Source organism: Mauremys reevesii, linkage group 2, assembly GCF_016161935.1.
Source record: "Mauremys reevesii isolate NIE-2019 linkage group 2, ASM1616193v1, whole genome shotgun sequence".
NCBI classification, from domain to species: Eukaryota; Metazoa; Chordata; order Testudines; family Geoemydidae; genus Mauremys; species Mauremys reevesii.
In genome coordinates this window covers 219,070,618-219,092,107 of record NC_052624.1, presented here as the reverse complement: position 1 = coordinate 219,092,107, position 21,490 = coordinate 219,070,618, and the positions used below count along the sequence as shown (strand labels likewise).

The 21,490-nt window shown below is 40.2% G+C and overlaps 1 long non-coding RNA gene across 1 annotated transcript in view; it reads right to left on the bottom strand.

Annotated features, from left to right (window-relative positions):
- Positions 1-4,145: 4,145 nt before the first annotated feature.
- LOC120396604 overlaps positions 4,146-21,490 on the bottom strand; it is a 38,705-nt gene continuing 21,360 nt past the window's right edge. Inside the window, exons 2-3 of the long non-coding RNA XR_005593248.1 lie at positions 13,960-14,030; positions 4,146-5,753 (exon numbers count right to left, since the gene is read on the bottom strand). This is a non-coding gene — a long non-coding RNA (uncharacterized LOC120396604). The remainder of the gene's footprint in view (positions 5,754-13,959; positions 14,031-21,490) is intronic.

Below are 21,490 nucleotides of genomic sequence, written 5' to 3'. Positions count from 1 at the left end.
CAATGGGAGGGCTTCTGCCATCAGCATAGGTAATCCACCTCCCCGAGAGGCGGTAGCTAGGTTGACCTAGCTTCTTCTTCTGACCTAGCACAGTCTTCACTGGCAGTTACCTCGGTATAGCTACCTTTTGAAGGGGTGTGGATTTTTCACACCCATGAAAGACATAGTTATCCTGATGTAAGTTTCTAGTGTAGACCAGCCCTGAGTGAACGTTGCACTCTAGTGTTCACAGAGTAAATTCAAGGTTACAATCCAGGGATTGAGATATTTCACTTTTGCTGAAGAAAATGTAGTAAGACGCTTTAGCATATGATTAGTGCACATAATTGGACAATTAAAATTATAAAAGTAGACAAGTCATTATGCTCAGATTAATTATAGCACAAAATTCTGTAGGAAATAGCTGGGAAATTTTAACAGAAGTCTTAGCTAATACATTAGGGTCTAGCTTGTTCATACTGTTGAGCACTCACTCGAACAGGGAGTCCCACTGGCTTCGGTAGCACGGTAGCAACTTGTGTAAGTGCTTGCCAACATAAGGATTGGACAATCCTGCCTTAAAGAAGTCATGATACTTCATTGAAGATTAATAAGTCTCTCTGTCAAAAGAGGACTCCAGAACACAGAAATCTATGACAGATATTAATTGAAGGGGATGCATTACACACAAATTCTGATTCACTTCTTCATGTTGAGTAACACCTTACCTCATTTACTTCAACAGGAGCACTCATGGAGTAAGGTGCTATTTCATCCTGACAACCAGAACCTGGACAGAATGATACAACATTTTAAGATATATGTAGCTGTGTCCAGGTTTGACAGTATGATGAATGGAAGTGAGATTATATCGGAGGAGTTTGCATGGTCTATATTAGCAAATTGGAAGGCAAAAGGGAATCGGCAGATGTACTTATATTATCTGGATTTTTAAAAGAAATTGTTTGAACTATATCACAATAATATAGATCTACAAAGTAAAAAAATAAAGTACCCTGGTAAAGGTAATTACTCTCGTTTTCCTAACTTTAGATCAATTTGTATCAGTTAAAGGTGACAAAGTTCCAGAATGGTAACAATCTGGGGCATAGAAAGGATTAGCACTAGATCCACTTTAATTTGTCACATATACAGTAGATGCTTAGAGAAATGTAGGTTTAAGACATCAGTAAATCACTGGGTCAGGGGCAACTTAATTTTGGGGAGACTGGCCTTGGATTAAAGTATTTCTGAAAAAAACCCACTCTTGTCATTCTTATGTATAATAAATTTACCTGCTTGTAGGTGTATGAGCCCTTGTCTTGTTGTTCTAGGGCAGGGACAATAGGAGAAGCGGGTTCAGCTCTAAAATGGGTGCACATTTGGGTAGCAAAGCGAGCTAGTTACAATCCTTATGCTTCTGGTCTGCACAAGCGCACTAGACAAGAGTAAGTGCAGAGGCTCATGCACTTTTGGAAACTGAATTGTGCCCTTTAGATACTGGGCCATTCTAGAGACAGTATGAAGCCTCACAGTGCAAAGCTGGCAGAATGTGGGAGCATTGTGCTTCCCTTCTCAAACTTCTCAGTGCATAGGAGTAATGCACAGGCTGCATCATTCATTAGGATGCTACAGCCAGCATTCATCAGGACATTACACAGCCCTGGTAGGGCCACAGTCCTCCCTCTTCTCCTGGGTCAATGGGTACCCCAGGGTACACAGTGTGGGTAATTCATAGAGATCTATGAATTCTGAAAGTGTACCAGGATGTGTTGTGGAGGGAATCTAGTGTAAGACTGGGTCAGAAGTCATTCTTGAGCTTTCCCCAAGCCATGTTGTGTTTGTCTGCTCTCCATCTGCCAGTACAAAAAAAGCAAACATAATTATGTGATGTATTAGCAGGCATGTTGTAAGCACGAGAAGTAATTCTTCCACTCTACCCTGCACTGCTTAAATCTCAACTGGATTATTGTGCCCAGTTCTGGGTGCCAAATTTCAGGAAAGTTGTGTACAAATTGGAGAAAATCCGGAGAAGGTTAAAGATCTAGAAAACATGACCGATGAGGGAAGATTGAAAAAGTTGGGTTTGTTTGGTCTGGAGAAGAAGAGACTGAGAGGGGACATGATAACAGTTTTCAAATACATAAAAGGTTGTTACAAGGAGGAGGGATAAAAATAGTTCTCCTTAATCTCTGAGGATAGGACAAGAAGCAATGGGCTTAAATTGCAGGAAGGGCAGTTTAGGTTGGACATTTGGAAAAACTTCCTGTCAAGGTGATTAAACATTGGAATAAATTGCCTAGGGAGGTTGTATAATCTCCATCATTGGAGATTTTTATTGGCAGCTTAGACAAACCTGTCAGGGATGGTCTAGGTAATACTTAGTCCTGCCTTGAGTGCAGGGGACTGGACTAGATGACATCTCAGGGTCTCTTCTGGTCCTATGATTCTGTGAATTCATTTATCCTTTGCTCACAGAAAGCTAGATTTTCTGATACTCATTGGTAATGCCAGATCCATTACAGTTTCAGGTTGGAAAATCTACTTTATTGGCAAAAATAATTATTTTGTTTATATAAATAATGTTTACAACTGGCAAAGAAATCCCTAAATTTCCCTTAATTCATCTCACATTCTTACCCAGACTATCATTAAAATGAATTGATTACATACTGTATGTGCCTCTAAATCTTTCCACTGATATTTTCTAATAGAATAATAGAGAGAATATATTCAGTATACTGTATATTAAAGTTGGAGTTATATTAAAAATGTAGGGCTTAACTGTTCAAGATGCTGGGAGCTCTTAATGCGCATCAAAGCAAGTGACAGTTGAAGAAGCTTAGCACTAGAGATAGTAAAAGCAAATAAATAAGAAAAGAGAAAATAACTTTATTAAAAAATTGGAAGTGTTGACGTTGGTTCTCTTTCTCCAGATTTTAAATGCAGCAATTTTTTTTTTTTCATTAAACTGTTTTTTGAAATTTTTTTACTATTTCAAGTTTCGGTTCCAACCTGCTCTCCACTGAGTGCAACAAAACACCACCCAGGGTCTTCTTGTTCTCCCTCCCTGCCCTGCCTTTTTTTCTTCCTTTTTCCACTCTAAATTTTTTTAAACTTCCTCAGCTTTTTAAAGAATTGCAGAGGGCAAGTTAATAGTTTTTCATTTTTGCCACTCTAACCTTTCCCAAAGTAGAAGTTATGAATACTGAGAGAGGAAAAGGAAAAAAGAAATAGGACTCACTGGACAATGTTCATTTTATTGTGCTTAGTGGTGAAAAAGGAGGAGTGGTGGACAAAAATAAAACCAGTATAACCATACCCCCAAATTGGAAATTTATATAACAAAAAACATTGCCTTCAAAATGAATGGAAAGTACAATTTACAATGAAATTAGTTTTTTCAGTTTGATATTAAAATCCCCCTAGGAAACAAAAATAAAAAACATTCTAAAAAAAAAAAAGTAAAGAAAAGAAAAAACTGTTTGACAAAACTTTATTTTGGTGGGAATTGTTTTTCCCTCAGTCACAAGCTACTAATCAGCTCTATTCAGCACTGAAAGAGATTAAGCTCAAAAGGACCCTCAGCAAGTTAAAGTGGCAGAAAAGAGTAAACATTGGTAGCAGACTACTACAACCTTTCCTAATTCTAACACAAGAATATAGCTTCTAGGGCCAGAACGGACCACTGTGATCACCAAGTTTGACCTCCGGTATAACACACACCATAAAACCTCCTCAAAATAATTCCTAGAACCAGGGCCAGCTCCAGGCACCAGCATTCCAAGCTGGTGCTTAGGGCGGCAATCTTCAAGGGGCAGCAGTCCCTGTTTTGCCCCCAACAGCGTGCCGAATTGCCGCCGCGGACAGCGGGGGCAGTCCGTGTGCCCTTAGGGCGGCAGGCTCGTTTCCATGGCGGCGGCAATTCGGCAACAGCTTCTATGTTTAGCTGCGGCTTCAGCTAAACATAGAAGCTGCCGCTGAATTGCCGCCGCCGTGGAAACGCACCTGTCCTCACGGTGCGGGATCGAAGTCCGCGGCTCCCCCGTCGACTCCACCACCGCCGTTCACGGTGGTGGAGTTCCGGAGTCAATGGGAGCACGTTCGGAGTTCGATATATTGCGTCTAGATGAGACGCGATAAATCGAACTCCGAGAAGTCGGTCGCTACCCGTCGATCCGGGCGGGTAGTATGGACGTACCCTAAGAGCACACGGATGGCCCCCGCCATCCGTGGCGGCAATTCGGCACGCTGCTTGGGGCGGTGAAAACTGTAGAGCCAGTCCTGCCTAGAACGTGTCTTTTAGCAAAACATCCAGTCTTGATTTTAAAATTGTCAGTTATGGAGATTCCATAATGAACCTTGGGTCAGTTGTTCCAATGGTTAGTTAGTTCCACTATTAAAAATTTAGACCTTATTTCCAGTCTGAATTTGTCTATAAGTCAGCATTAACGTGGGTACCTATGGCATCAAAATTTAATTTTTATTGTTGCCAACTTTACTGACAGTATTATTGTGTGTGTGAATTATTAGCCTAAGGGACTGTATGGTATTTTGTATACTTCCATTTTGCCTCTGGTAGGAAAATGCCATTACCAATAAATTCATGTAATATTAGAAGGTATCAGAAACCAAACTCAGTTATTGCACAATGTTGCAATGTCACTAAACTAGATTTAACTGAGCCATTGTAATAAAAGGCTGCTTAGATATCATCCATTCAGATGATCACAGTAGGAAAGATTTTCCTTCAAGCTTAATTTTTGATTGTTTATTCTGAATTATCCTTATATAAATGCAACAATATTTGATTAGATTCAGTGGTTCCTATATTTATTATCCACATATATATCATCCACTCTTAGCTGACAAGGTGTCACGTTTATATAATCAGTGACTGTCAGCTTCTTGTGAACTGGAGCTTTTCTATTGAGCTGTGAGTAAAGAAACAGTAGTGAGCCATTGGATGTTATTAGTCACCAAAGTATACAAACTTTATCCGTTCCTGTATCTTATTGCTAGGTATAATTAGAGTGTAACCATGTTATATATTTAGTTTTTATAGGAAAATGATCTTAAAGAATCTGCCTATTTCTACTTTTTCCTTGCCCAACCCTACATATAGTTGTTGTAGTGAATGTTTCTCAATTCTGAGTTATAAGATATTTTTTATGCAAGTGAGGACAAAAAGAATGCAAGTCGTATGCCCTGCAGCTTTGTCCACCTGAAATAAAGAAAGCCTATGATTAAAAAAAATGCTGGGTGTCTGCCACAAATTTAAAAATAAGTCACATTTTCCTTAAGCAAAAATTAATTCAGTTCTGCAGAGAAAATTCACCATTTTTGCAATACCAAGTTGAACAAATGTATGCAATACATAGGAAACCAGCCAATTGGCCACTGCTACCCATGTTAATTAGGAAACAACATAAGACTGGTTAGCTTTGTTTTTGTATTCTAACATAGTTATCACAACTTAAGCCATACTAATTGGGATCTTTACTGAAGATAAAACAGGAAAGAAAATGTTTCCAACTTTTACAGCCAAACTTGTTTCATATAGGACTTTCTCCACTTGTTCTCACTTTCTGATAATCACTCTGATATATTGTCTTCAAAATTATTGCCTCCTTCCTCCCAGATAAAAAAAAAAGTTTTTAATAGCTGCTTTAAATTCAGGAAAAGCAAACATCTCCACAACTTCCAGTGTTTTTTCTGTAGTGTTGGCTGCCCCATGCTTAGATCTTCCTGGAACATATTTGTGGACTAGCCATCTAGGAAAAACAGTTGATGAAAAAAAAAATATGTTAACAGTACCAGCACCAGTACCTAGCATTATAGAAATTTTCCTTAAAATACAGATAATTCCCAATAAGTCACTTTGCAAATTATTTATAGATAGGCTTTGAAGAATTCAATTATTTTTAAATAGTTTTGATTAGATCAATGCTTATTTTGAAGCACTTTTTTCTGGTTTTGTCTATTTATGTTTTCACAGTTGCACAAAATGGTGTGTTTTAAGCCTTTTTAAAAATTTATTTAATTGTTCACAGTTGCAAGGGTTAGGTCAATAATTATTTAATGACAGTTGTTGAGATTCAAAAAGTTAAAGCTTTATAAGCCTTAACACAAATTGTCAACCTCATAGGTCAAAATATATAAAGTAAATATCCTTCAATCAAACTAATAACTTCTCAAGCAGCATTTCCCTCCTTTGTGTATCTGTAATTTTTTTCATTGTTGATGGGAATATTTTTTGGTAGTTTGTGGTTGTATGGTGAAATTGACATTTATCAACATTTACTGATAAAAATCTAATTCTTCCAAGCCTATGTATAGAGCTAGGAAAATCAAATTATGTTTGATTTTCTGGGCCATTTTGGATGGATTAACTAAGTTCTTGTAAGACTGAATCTATATTCAAACTTTGAGAGACTCATAAACACAATTATCTATTATGTTTGCATTTGTTATAAAAGCTTTTTGAGACTGGGTAATTGACCCCTATGGAGACATTCTTCTCCAAGAGATATTCCTTTCCCGTATGTTTTACTCAGATAAATGAAGTCCAATGGGAATGACCTGTTGTCTTTTGGACATTAGATTTTTACTTTAATGGCCCCACTGGTTCCTCTAAAAAAAGGGCTAATCCACTTAAACTTCAACCAACTTGATCTGTTGGATAACCATAAATGACCCCAATTAGCTTGCTGAAACCAGATTTCCTGTTCTTTTCTAACATCCTTCAACAGTTTTATGACCCTTAAAACAGAAGATGAATCTGATGGAGGTTAAAACTTCTTTTATAAGGCCTCCTTTTAATGAGTAAATACACATACAGAGTTTAAGTTTGATGTTGTAATCTAATAGCTGGCCCAAAGAGAAGATAGAGAATCTATTGTTATCAAATATGGAAGATCTCCTTAAGTTCTTTCAAATTTAGATTTGTAAAGCTGAGGAAAGACATTTTTATCCTAGTGAGTGCTGTACTTTTTGGTTTTAGTGCCTGACATCTGAAGAAATGTGTCTATCACATCAGTACACTGTGAACAAAGGGTATTTATGGTCTGCACACACTATTCAAAAAGGGATTGACTGAAAGGGTAGAGGAGCAGGTGAACTGGGTATTCAGGCAAGAGTTAAATGGCTAGAATTTTTATCTTCATTCAACAGATTGTGCTGCTGCTAACCTTCTCCTGAAGGCATTTCCATTTTAGCTAAGATTTATTGTTTCATGGAATGAATCCACTAACTACACTTTCTTATTTATCTCCATGTGTCTAAAATATTAAGTTCTAACCCTCAAGGCTGAATTAAAAACATATGGTAATAATAGCTGGAAGCAACAATAAAATTATGTATTAAGTTAGAATGCTAATGCAAATGCTAGAGTAGCCTAGATATTAAACAAACATTTTTGCATAATTTCTGTAGGAATGTATACATTGAAGCATTGTTGGATTAAAGTGATCTTTTAATAAATGCTGTACATCACCTGTCACAATACTAAATGGCCCAAACTATGTTGTTTTATAATTGGGAATCTTTACTTCACACACATTTTTTCACATTCAGGATTAGAGGTGTGTGGGCGGGGAGGCGGAGGGTCAAACAAAATATATGTATCTAAAATGCTCTGACACTATATTAACCCTGCAGCTCCTTTCTTTCTATCGCGTGATAGTGTAGGTGTCTCAGAGCAAGAGACGCAGTGCAGGGCTACTAACAGACATTATTCAAAAACTTCTTAATCATTCAGCCTGAAACAATAACAATATTGCAAGCACATCAAACAGGACCTCCAGTAATATGCACCACACATATAGGATAATGCATCAGAACTGAAGTTTGTGTTTTTGGAATTATAATCCTCCATGAATGGCAGATAATGTTGGCAAACATGGAAGATGGGAATGGATAGCATTTAGCACATGGCAGGGATAATTGATTTTGATTCTGTATAATACTGTGCTGTTTCCCTCTCTCCAGCTGTTTACATTCATGTATATGGTATCAGTCAAGATCCTGAAAGGTACAGAAGTGCTAACTTCCAGTAGTAAGTGTGATAGCTTATACCATCAGTTTGATATAAACCCTTAACTATAGTGTAACAATCTTGGGGTTCATTAAATAACAAAGTAGTGAATGAGAAAGGAATAAAACTTCAGTAAAACAAACTGGAGAGCATCTCTGGTGAACTGCTGCACACAGCCATGTGGTGCTCCCAACCCCCTCCTCCAAGGCACATTTCCAAATTCACACACATTCTCAACATAATCTCTTACAAGGGAGCATCTCCAAATCACAATCTTTCATAAAGATATCTCAACCTATAGACTGCAGTTTGTATTATTCCACCACATACAACTTGTACTCAGAGCTCTTTGAAACGGTAACACTAACCAGATCATTCACGTGCCAGGAATTTGTGTTACTTTGTGTTTTTATTGCAGTTCATTCAGCTGCTAAAAATATTTAGTACCACCCTGAGCGAAGGAAAATCAAAACTCATTTACAACAACCAACCCCACTCCGCTTTTAACCAGGGACAGCAGGATATTGAGTGAAACTGCAACCATAAAACTGTTGGAAAGAGATTGAGTGAGCAAACAGCAGCAGCTTGGGAGTGATGAAAGTAGCAACATCAATGTAAGAATACTATCAAGGTAGCAAACTTCAAAACATATTAGAAGAAGCTAAGTGTTTGAAATTTTATGTCCTCAGAATTATTGAAGTGAGGTGGACAGGTATTGGGCATATGCAGTTACAGCATGGGTCTGACTTGATTTATTCAGGTGGTGAGAGGTACAAAAAGAGTTGCAATAATGTTAAAGAAAAACCTAGCCAATAGTACAAATTTGGCTGTTATCTGATAGACAATGGTGGGTGAGAACGCTTCAATCAATATTTGCATGCTAACGTTTACACCCCCACAACAGGTGGAAGAGAAGATGTGTTGGACACTTTTAATGATGAATTGAAAAAAGTTTTTTTTTAAAGCAGAGATATGTTGATAGTGATGGGTGACTTCAACACAAAGATAGGAAAAGGTTGAGTAGCTGACATAGCTGGAGACCATGGATTAGGATGTAGGAATGAAAGAGGAGACAGATGGATTGAATTTGCAAACAGGAAAGATCTAGTCATCTGAAATATGTGGTTTCAGCATCGCCTGAAAAGATTGTATATAAATGTGAAGGGATGTACAAACCCCTATCATGGAGATGAATGGGTTAAAGAGCTACTTTGGTCCATGTAGCACCACCCCACCACACTTGCAAGTCATACATGATTTGAGGAGAAGCCTAGGCGGGAGTAGAAGTGGTCAGAAGCAGGCATCCAGTGAAGTGAACTGATGTAGGCTTTTAGCTCTTTAGAGGAAGCATTACTGGAGGTCCAGCTACCTGGGGCACCTACCTGACTTCCAAAGGGAAGACTGATTCTAGACACTTATGAGGTCTGGAATTCATTATTTTTTATTTTATTATATCTTGCTTTGCCTTGAGTGAGGAAACTTGTAGGAAGCAATCCAGGGGAGCAGGGTACAGAGCACAGGACCCTGGATTAGAACCTGAGGAGAGAGCTCTGGATTGGAACCAAAGGAGAGGGTGGGCCTGAGTTCCCCGACCATTCCCTGGTTGGAGCAGAAAGTGAAGAGACTGCCACAGATACAGGGGAATATGGACTAGGAAGACCCTATAACTCAGAGTCATGAGTCTGGGACCTTGGTCTAGTGAGGTCTGGAACCCCTTGCCTGACAATGAAGATATCCATTGTGGGAATCTTTCTATGTCCTGAAAAAGGTGAACACAATTAGTGGCCTGGCTGCAGGATCAAGTCACAGAAGTGGCAGTCCACTGCAGTATCAGAACTACCAGGGTGCATCAGACAGAGAGAGTTGCTATGTCAGCACTAAACACAAGGAGGTCCTCTTGTGGCATGTGAATCCCTTCACAAAATGGTGAAGCCCTGGAAACAAATTGGGACACTAAGGAATCAGATTAGATTTTAATTTTAAATTGATTTCATGAAGCCATTTTTGATGCTAGAATGTTCCCAGCAATAGACTGTAATAGTGATAAACTGTTTGCCATACAGCTGAGTCTGCAGTTTAAAAAGAACTACTTACACTACCTAAAAAAGACGACAGACCGATGTGGACAAACTATGCATGAAATATACTTCCAACGTCTTAATGTCTCCCATGAGTACAACAATGGAGACACCTTAGAGGAAAACTGGAAAGAGTTTAAGACAACAATACATATAGCCACTATGTCGGTATGAAGAGAGAAAGGACGTCATGCCAAGCAGCCCATGGATGACTGATGACAATGTAAGCTAAATGCAACATGAGAATGCAAAGAGAGAAGCGAGGGATAATAAAAGCAACACAAATTCAAAAAGCATGCAAAGAGGTAAAAAATGGCTAGAACAAACACAGGGCCGGCTCTGGCTTTTTTGCTGCCCCAAGCAAAAAACAAAAAAGGGGAGGGGGACTGGAGCAGCAAAGCAAAAAAACAAAACACCACCTGTGGACGCCCGGAGTGGCAAAGCACACACACACATACACAAAACCTGTTGGGTGGCCAGAGCGGCAAAGCAGAAGAAAAAAAAAACCCTGCAGGGCGGCCGGAGCCACGGTGCAGGGGGACTCCCTATGCTGCAGATGTGCAGTGGAGTGCGTGCCCGGTCTAGTGTGGGGAAGGAGCGGGGGAAGAGAGAGAAAGGGGGTGGCCAGGGCTTCAGCAGGGCACTTACCACGTGGCCCCTCCCACCATGCCACCTGCCTGGAGGGCTCTGCGCCGCTCCGGTTGGCTGGGAGGGAAGGACGTAGGCTGCCCTGCCGAGTTTGCTGCACAGGGCTCCCCTCCGCCGCACCGCCGCCCTTTACAGGGTGGCCAGAGGGGCAAACCAAAAAGAAAAAAAAGGGGGGGGGCCGGAATGCCGCCCCTTGGAATCTGCCACCCCAAGCACGAGTTTGCTCAGCTGGTGCCTGGAGCCGGCCCTGAACAAACAGTAACTTGGGGGTGGAAGCCATGGCGTGACCTGCATTCTTGTCTGCTGGCTGTCTGTGTCCAGGCTGTGAGCCACAGCAGCATATAATTTAAGTCACCCAGAGTTGCAGGTCAGGCAGTGATCCAAACCTTACTGGTTTGTGCTGAAGCCCAAAACGTCACATGGGAAACTTGTAGAAAGACGTGAGTAAAGATGAAGCATCTATATTGTGCATAATTACATAGAGACATGGCAAAACTACAGTATTATTTTAACTTTGTGCAACTGTCCGGATGGACATACATATACTTTTAAAAACAGCAGATATTTACCTTTAAGTTCTAATACTGTAATTCCAACCAGCAGGGCAACCTTACTGTTTGCTAAGTGATTCCAAGCCTTTAGCAATAAAAGTTATTTCTAGCTTAATAGGTACAATTCAGTGTATGTGTGTTATGAAGCTGTTGTCTCCCGTAGTTCAACCAGGCCCACTTTCAATAAACCACAAGTTAAATGAACAAGTCATGGCATTGCAGCATCAACAGGATGCTTGGAGCTCTGCTTTGGAGCTGCTCCCAGGAGCACCCTGGTGGGCCTGACCAGTTTGTTTACCTGCCGCGTTGGCAGGTTCAGTCGATCGAGACTCCCACTGGTCATGGTTTGCCGTCCCAAGCCAATGGGGGCGGCGGGAAGCCACAGCCAGCACATCCCTCGCCCACGCTGCTTCCCGCTGCCCCCGTTGGCCTGGGACGGCGAACCGTGGCCAGTGGGAGCCACGATCGGCTGAACCTGCTGATGCAGCAGGTAAACAAACTGACCCAGCCTGCCATGGTGCTTACCCTAGCGAGCCGTGTGCCAGAAGTTGCCGACTCCTGATCTATTGTGTTTCCTCCCTCCTGCCTCAGTCCATGCTGCCTTGTAGAGTGTGCGACTACATTAACAACAGCGTATTATGCTCAGCCGAGTGCTAGTTTATCATTTAGCAGCAAGACATTTCCTGAGAAATATCCCACCCTCTGACTCCACTACCTCAACCAAGCTTCACAATCATTCATTGCTGTGTACAATATTAAACTGTTTAAAATTGTTTAAAACTTATACTGTATATGTATATAATGTCTTGTAGCCCTGAGGATTAATTTGTTGGTCTGTATAAAATGTCTTTTTAATAAAAGTGTGTAGGCCGCATAAATTAATAAAATTATTTACAATAAGCTGTAATGCAAAATACCTAAAAACTTCTAGGCCAGACATCCTGGCCAATTTCCTCTGTAACGCTAAAAGCAACCTTTACAACCCTTACTCATAATAGTAATAATAGAATACAAACCTACGCAAATTGTCTAGGGACCTTTTAAATGTCTGCTAATCTTTCACCTAAATAGGGTGAAAACGGGGGAAATTCTGCCCACAAATTTCACACATATATACCGCAAATGCGTATATATCTGTCATCCATATGCACATAAAAGGTCAACCTATAAAAACAGGTACCCTCACCTTTCCATGGGCAAAAACAAATTTGGGCATAAAAGAAAGGATTTCTCCCTATAAAAAGGGTGACAATCCACCATTAGACAGGCAATACACCCATCTTTCTATCTTCCATCGCCTCACCCTGTCTCCCCCACAAAGGCTGTCAATTACTAATATGTCATAGTGTTCTGTCCTTTCACAGCTGTAAGTATGAACAAATTCTTATTTCTAATTCACTTCTAAGCATTTAGTTTATAAAGGGCTAAAACTCATAACTATACTTCCTCTATCAGAGGTGTAAAATTCACTCTAGTGATAATGCTGCTGCAAAGTGCATTTAGAACTGTAATATTTGTAGCTTTATAATCTCAAACTGCTTTTAACATTTTACATTTACTTATTGTTTCATTAATTTTAAATAAAAGGTCTTAATTGACTAGTTCTGTCTCAGTGTAGTTTTCTGTCATATACCCCAATCTCCTTGTATAAATTCTGTGAAGCCTGATTCAAGACGAACTTTATCTTCTAATCACACATATTGGCAAGCCATACCCATATTATTATTAATATCTATTAATTATTATTATTAATTAATTAAAAATTAATTATTAAATAAAACTAAATTAAGTGAATAAATTCCACTGTCCCTACTAACCCTCCCCAAATCAGGCTACAGTCTTTTGTCTGGCGAAAAAAATTTCCCTGGATCCTAACCCCCCTATTTACATTAATTCTTATGGGGAAATTGAATTCGCTTAACATGATTTAGCATAAAGTCGCATTTTTCAGGAACATAACTACATTGTTAAGAGAGGAGTTACCGTATAATCACACACAACACGAGGTGAGAGAGGAATGGATATGCCTCTACTCTAAGAAACAAATTGCTGCAAAGTTTATCTCAATTTCATTTTATCAAGTTGTTTATTGACACCACCACCCTCCCTGGGAGGGACCTGTGGAACCCCCTTCCCAACCTGATCTTAGGGTACAATTATAAAATGATATATCATGTTCTAAAACATATTAAAATAAATGAAGCTAGTAAAGCTATTAGACCTGTAGGCCTAGCAATATGTTGAGGTCTAGTAGCCATGTTAGTAATTTTGATAGTTAACATGACTGCTTAACTTAAGGTTGTAAGATTTAGGTAAGGATGCAATGTGTAGCATGTAACAAATAAATACATCACAGAAGCTTGAAATAAATGTGTAGGCAATTTTGGGGGGTACATGCAACTATGGAGAAAAAACATGTATGCATTGCAGTTATTGGGAAATGCAGTGACACACTTAGCTTATGCTTGCAAGCAGAACCTTAATTATGGTCCCCTGGAATGACAAACGTGGGCTGAGTCATAAATTAAATCTGGTCCGGATGTGTGTAGGACATAAGGAAAAAGCGTATAAAAGGATGGTCAGACCAGTCCCTAGCGGGGATACCAGGAATGATTGAATGGTGGAAGCCTGAAAACAAACAAGCCCTCTTGTGGTGATCTCCACTTACTTTTTCTTGTATCTTTGCTGCTACCTATCTCTATGAGGATGTAAGTATTCACGATCCAGGGGGACATTTTGCTATAATAGAAAATAAGATAGTAAAAAAGTATGTCAATTATACTTTTCTGTACTAAAACTCAAAATTGGTGGGACCCACCAATTTCATCTTAATTTTTACATAACAGATTCCCTTAGTCAGCAGCTATTTGTGACAAATTGCACCACAAATTAATCCAGTCTACAATGGGTTAGGACCTACTTACCCAAGAGGTCACCTTTCCCTCAACAACCAAATGATGTCCCACAAAAATATTTCACTAAAATCATGCAACTCATCTCCATTCTCACAAGTGTGGGAGATGGCCATTTATTGAACGTGGAACTTTCCATACAAGCTTGAGTATCTGCATTGCTCCTGCATTCAGCCCCAGGAACAAAAATTCAGTGTGGAAAAGATGAACACATGGATCACTGGATAGATACGTCTCATGCAGTGAGGAGCAAAGTTTCCTAGTAAATTAGAGGCAGATATTTGATACCTCTGATACCTGAACTCTTAGGCTTAATGATTAGCTGAATAGGACTATGAGCCTTGAACTGCTTTGATGAACAGGGCCTAAGGATGGGCAGAAGCCCTTTGATACAAAAGGAGGACTGGGTCCCAGTTAGTTCATCAAAACACTTCCCTCACCAGCCACCAATTACCAAAAGGGAGCTTGAGCTAGTTACTCTTCTCATATCTGCCTGTTTCTTCCAGGCTGTCACAGGGTAGCCTCTAGCTAGCCCCACAGGCACTCTTCCTTTCTACATCCCACCTAATGAAAGCTTTCCGCTTCAGATATAGCAGGCAGTTCAAAATAATGCTTTAGATAAACAATGTTACTATTCAAAGATCTATGCTTTGAGCCACAATCTTCTCCTGATCTGAAGATTGCTTCTGTTTCCACCTCCTGTGGGGTCTGTAAGGCAGATGACCCTGACTGTGCTGTTGGTTCCAGCCACAACCCTTTTCTACCTGGATTTCTGCAGAGTAACAGAGATGGGGAAGAGGGATTTTGCTGTTTACCTCACTCACAGCCCAGTGTCTTCCTGGCATCCCACTGTGTGGTGCACTCCAATAAACAAGCATTGGAACATACTGGTGATGTGACATTTTTTCAACAGGAGAGGTATATCTGTGCACCATCTGTAAATTGGGAATACTGGCATCCATTGTATCTCAAAATCTGATTGATTTCAGTGGGAGTCAGATAACTAGTGGGACTTTAAAAATCTAGCCCTTAGGAACTTTTGAAAATCTCACTCTAAAAGATTTGGCCCTGAAGCATTTGTTAGGATGAACAACTTGCTTTCGTTTCCTCACAAAATTGTTACACTAATGTCATACTACTTTATAGCCATTCCCTTTGCAGTGTGTGTGTGAAGCTTGTTGCATCTCTCTACATATCAAATGGAGAAAGAGAGATTGAGAGAACTTTAGGGGCCCTAGGAAGTTTTCTCCACTCCTGAAAACTGTGTGCATTGCCTCTAGCCCTGCAGATGTGAGGTGCATGCTACTGTGCCTATAACCAATACCACTCATGTCTCTGCTGAAGGAGTTTCTAGGAAATGCAGGCTGTCAGGCAAGTGTTCATAAATGTTAAACTCCAAAATGCAGCTATGAATCTATAAAACCTAATCGGAGCATTACTTTCCTTTGATGCGGTATCCCCTAAAAAGATTAAAATGAACGCCTATTATATGGTATGTATAGACTGTAAACAATCACTATTTATAGTCCTTCCTATAGTTCTCATTACTGTAATACAGGGTTCTTAAACTTTTGTACTGGTGACCCCTTTCACATAGCAAGCCTCTGAGTAAGCCTTATACAGTAAAAACACTTTTTTATATATTTAACACCATTATAAATGCTGGAGGTGAAGCGGGGTTGGGGTGGAGGCTGACAGCTCATGACCCTCCCCCCGCCCCCATGTAATAACCTCACGGCCCCCTTAGGGGTCCTGACCCCAGTTTGAGAACCCCTGCTGTAATATCTGAACATATTGCTAGCATTAATAATGCAATGCTGACAATGCTCCTGTTAGGTATGGAGAAATATTATCCCTAGTCTACAGATGGGGACAGTTTAAGCACAAAAAGGTTAAATGAATTGGCCAAGGTCACACAAGAAACTTGTAGCAGAGCCCAGAATATAATTCCAATTTCCTGCCTCAAAACCCTGTCATCTAACTACAGCACCTTTATCAGTTCCAAGACTATAACATCCATTTCCATACAAGAGGAGCACAATGACATGGAGATGGGCATAATTCAGTCCATTGAAAGGATAGAGGTTTTGTTAAAGCATATGACAATATCTTAGTAGAAGATAACTTGTTGGGGTCCAGAATATGGGTATTAGTGGGGTGCAGGGTGAAGGTATGGTAAGAAGAGAAGGAGTAATGAAGGTCAGATTCCTATCTGAGAGTTCTTAAGAGACTGAAGTAAGGACAAAGGGAAAGGTGAAGCAAGAATATATTATTCTATGTCAGGGGTAGGCAACCTATGGCACGTGTGCCGAAGGCGGCACACGAGCTGATTTTCAGTGGCACTCACACTGCCTGGGTCCTGGCCACCGGTCCAGGGGGTTCTGCATTTTAATTTAATTTTAAGTGAAGCTTCTTAAACATTTTAAAAATCTTACTTACTTTACATATAACAATAGTTTAGTTATGTATTATAGATTTATAGAAAGAGACTTTCTAAAAACATTAAAATGTATTACTGGCACACAAAACCTTAAATTAGAGTGAATAAATGAAGACTCGGCACACCACTTCTGAAAGGTTGCCGACCCCTGGTCTATGTAATTGGTTAGAGCCACTAATAAGTGATTATTTCCAAAATGAAAGACTCACAAAGAGATGTAATTAATAAAATAAACTGCACATTTTCCCAGACATCTCCTTTGTAGTAGTGGAAGAAAAAGAATGATCGTTTACCTTAATGTGATCAGACACATTGGACGGAGCTCAGAGAGGACCAACAAAAATGGCTAAATGCTTAGGAGAGTTACATGTGCATAGCTGGGCTAAATAATTAATCTGGGGAAGAGTGTATAATAGTGTAGGAGTATTTTTGAAAAAGGTTTTTAATTAAAGCCATGTAGCTGGTCATTGACTTTAATGGAAATGATGTGTATCAATCTCCTATGTAACAATTTGAGTAACAACAATTTTGTGTAAGTAAAAAAAAAAAATTCTTCATAATCCAGCTTACATTAAGTCAATTGAAAGGCTCAGATTGATTTCAATGGAAGCTGGATTTTAAATCCCAAAAGACTCCTATGAAACTAATAAATCCCAACTTTATGTGAAATATTTTATTTGAGAAGCATGACATCAATTACACTGACATTGACAGGAAAATACTCTTGCTGAAATAATTTTGATCTGGAGAAGGTTTATGAGATTTTGAATGGCTTATACAGGGAAGGAGTAAGCAAAGCATATTTGTGAAACAGGAAACTATTTCTTGCTGCATATTCTCTAAACATTGAGATTAAATGTTAAAAGTGCAAGACAATTGATTTTTTTTTTATTAAAAATAAAGTATAAAAAATGTTCAGGCTGGTGCATGCACAAGAATAAAAATTTGGATGATTTTGGAGGGGCACTTTCTGTGCCCCACCCCATGGCCAGAATAGCTGGCTCCTCCCCACCCATGGCCGCGGGGCCAAAGGAGCTGGCTCTCCTCCTTACCCCCTGGGGCTGGTGGAGCTGGAGCTGGCTCTCCCCTGGCAAACCCAGGGCTTGAGGAGCTGTCATCTCCCATCCAGGGCCAGAGGAGCTTGCTCTCCTGCCCAGCCCTGGAGGAGTTCTGTGCCTCCACTGATTGAGGGGGCCTGTGCCCCTGCTCCCCCCCCCCCCGTGCACATGCCCCTGGTTCAGACATAAAGCACATGCATTCCAGGTACTATTTCTGCTAAGACTCTTTGCCATGTGCTGTTAGGGACATACTGAACAGACTTCATGGTGTATGACTTTAAAAATGAGCTAGAACAAAGACACAGGGCCAGATCCGCAGCCCTTGCAAAGGTCTCTTTGCACAGCTAGAGTGGCCCAGAAGGATCTCAAAAAAGCCCTAATGGGATTCCATTAGTGTGGGAGGCTACTGGGCTAGTGTAAAGCCAGGTACACCAGCTTTATACCACCCACTCACACCTCTGGTTTTCTTCTACTTCCTACCACTGCCAACTCCCTTCCTTCCTGGGTATGGGAGAGGGCAGGAGCAGAGAATCCAGCCTTCACCCAAGCCCTTTGCCTATGGGACTAATCCCGCTGGTGCAATTTATAGCTACCCTGTCCTAAATTATGTCAAAGGCAGTTTCAGCCTCTGGCATACAGAGGATTGACAGAGGCAGAAAGGTGACTTTTAGACAACTTCCTCTGGCAGACCCAATTATGAGTTCCATACAGCTGAGGAGCAGGTCCAAAATATAAACCTCATTGCCAGTCTTATTTTTGTTGAGCTATTTGGTAGCTTTCTTACCACCTGCATAATGCAACTGCACAGCACTATAGCAGATGGCTCCACTTTGCTAAAGAACTGATTAAAAGAGAAACACGTTTTGTTTGACATGAGTGATTGGAAAAAGGTACAAGACAAGTTTTGTGAAGAGATTAAAATGGCTGCAATGCCAGTCACAATTCATTTGCTTAATAGTGAGCATTATAATTGCCAGGAAGAAATAGCACTCCTCACATTAACAAAAAGAAAATAGTCCTACTGCTGGGAAACTGAGACAAATGGTGTACTGGGGATGACTCAGAGGATTGGTAATATGGATCCTTTAACTCATAGGCTATTGATTTGAATATAGCCTAGTTCAAAAACTTGGTTCAAATCTGAGAACTAGGTGGCCTACACTATAGGAATAGAGCTGGAGGTCCTGGACTGATGTCCACAGCACGACCACTGCCTTTATAATCATCACCCTTGTTGACTGCCTCAGTCATGAGACCAAAAGTTAAATAGCCATGGGAGAATCTTTCATCTCTAGAAGGGATCGTCCTAGTCACACTGACTAGGTGAGGTGGAGAAACTTCTACTGCTACGACTCTTGTTGTATGCATTGTTTGAATAAATGGTGAACATCATTGCTCAGTATAGTCAAGTCCTTTCCTTATATGAATGCAAGTTGGCTGGCCGCCTCCTGAGCACCCCCTTGTGGCCTACGGTTGCCTTGCAAGCAGCATGCCTCAGTTGTTCCACTTTTTACTTCCAACTATTTCCCCAAACAGCTGGAGTGGTTCCTCTGAAGGCTTGTCTATACAGACAGAAAAAGAAGAGCCTGAGATTTTCCTCATGGCTCACCTATCCCAGAAAAAATAGGCACCTAGTTTTATTTATTGTTTTTAATCAGGGAAAAAATCTCTCCCCGGCTTTAAGTGAATGTTGCTAAGTGTGATGCTCAAGGGCTCAGGAGCTGTCTTCTTTGCAACCCACCATGACAGGGCCTCTCTCTCTCTAGTCCCTATTTGATTCCAATTTCTTCACAGTGGCCATTATAGGTATGATACCTGCAGCAATGAAAGACATATCAAAAGTCCTGTTCTTTTGCAACCAGTCCTGTATGGCTGTGGAATCCTCCAAAAGCCTGAGCCCTCAGGCTAAAATCCTGAGATTAGGTAGGCTTGGTCCTGTGTTACCACCTGCCACTGATTTGCTCTGGACTTCCTCTTTCAGTTTTCTCTGTCTCCCCTCCCCAAGGCAGATGTTACGTTGCAAGTCCTCAACCAGCCACCAGCAGAGATAGTCTATAAAATACAAGTCAGACATCTGAGTCACACACATTTTGCTATTTACCTCACATCCCCTGGGCAAGTCATGTGACTTGATTTGAAGGGTCAGCTGTGCAGGCGCACACACCATCAAATCCTCTCCTCAATCTACCAGGTCCTTTTAATTCCTACACTGCATTCCAGCCTACCTAACAGCTAATTAGCAGTACTGCACATAATGTCTCTCTGTTCTGCCACTACAGAGCCTTATGGGATCTAAGATTCATCTGCCACTATCCACACACTTTCACTCTTGTTGATAAACTAACTCAGATTGAATCTCCTTCATGGCTTTGAATCTTTGCAAAAGTGTTTTACTTACAGTTTCCATCAGGGATTGGAAATGCCAAAATATTGTGAAGGCAAATGTCCTACAGAGCGAAACCCAACTGTTGTTTCTTAGGCCAAACTCTCAATGCCTTCAAATGAGGAACAAGTGGAAGAGCAAAAATCTCATTAGAAAGCATTTACATGTATGATTTCCAGATCAGTTTTACAGACATGAGGTTTGGATAGGATGCTTCTTCAAACCCGAACTTTTGAATCTCTCTGTCTTTAGCATAGCAGAAGCAGTAATGAGAAGAAATGTAAGGAGGGTGGTTGGAGGAATATGGTGCTGGAGAAAAAATTAGAAGGGGATGAGAAGAACAATAACTAGGCATATAGTTTCAGAAATTGAACTGAAAGGAACCCCAGTGAATTTAAATGAACTGCTAAAGCCCCTCCAGACTTTCCTATCTTTGGTGCTAAAGTTGTGGGCGTCAGAATTGTAATAGCTTCTCAGTGAGCCCTGATACCATTCTGAATGTCCACACCCAATGCATTTTGGGAGATCCCTGACCAAAGCCGCCTGATATAAGTAGCACAAGATTTTCATTTGGATTGGGTTTGGAGCAGTCTGTCAGGGACTGTAAGAGTGTCAAGAGTTTTTCTAGGTTTGATTTTTTGTAAACCACAATCTGTACCCCACTGCTACCTGTTAATTTCTCTACTCAGTCCAATCTGTAGCATTTCACACACTGCATAATTTTAAAAGTATGTCTGCATATTTTTGGATTTTTTGCATATGCAATCTATTTACTATTTACAGGTGGTAAGGAAAGAAATGCTCAACTATCAAATTTTCCTCTTATTTTCCCAACTTGTGTTCAATAGGTCTTTTCAGACAGGAAAATAAGTATCGATCATGATGGCTTGAGATTAAAATAAGCATTAACATTTTCAACAGTTTTAACTGGTTAATCATTTAATCTTATATTTTCCATAGGATGTGACAGGCCAAGTGACAAAAACAGATAAACCAAATACCTTATACTCACATGTTGGTATAGAAAGCCATTACTAATTAAGGCTGTGGCTTTTTTATCTGAAATAAAGTATATGAAATCGAAGTCTAGCTCATGTTTTGCAGTTAGACAATCTAAGAAACTATACTTTTTAGTGCTGAAGAACAGTGACTACAGACATGGACACCCTCTTTGTAGTTACAAGAAGAAATAGAGAGTTAGAAATCTTAGAGATATGATTCCTCCCCCACACCGCTTCCCCAAGACCCATAGAATTAAAATTCTCACATTTTAGAGGCGTGAGCTCCAGAAGGAGTAAATAACCAGTCTCATTTTTAATCACCATTAGGCCTAGAGTTTATCAACACTGAGGCTAATCAAGAAAACTTAAACTGCTTAATTATCAGAAAAATTCTCTTGTCTTATA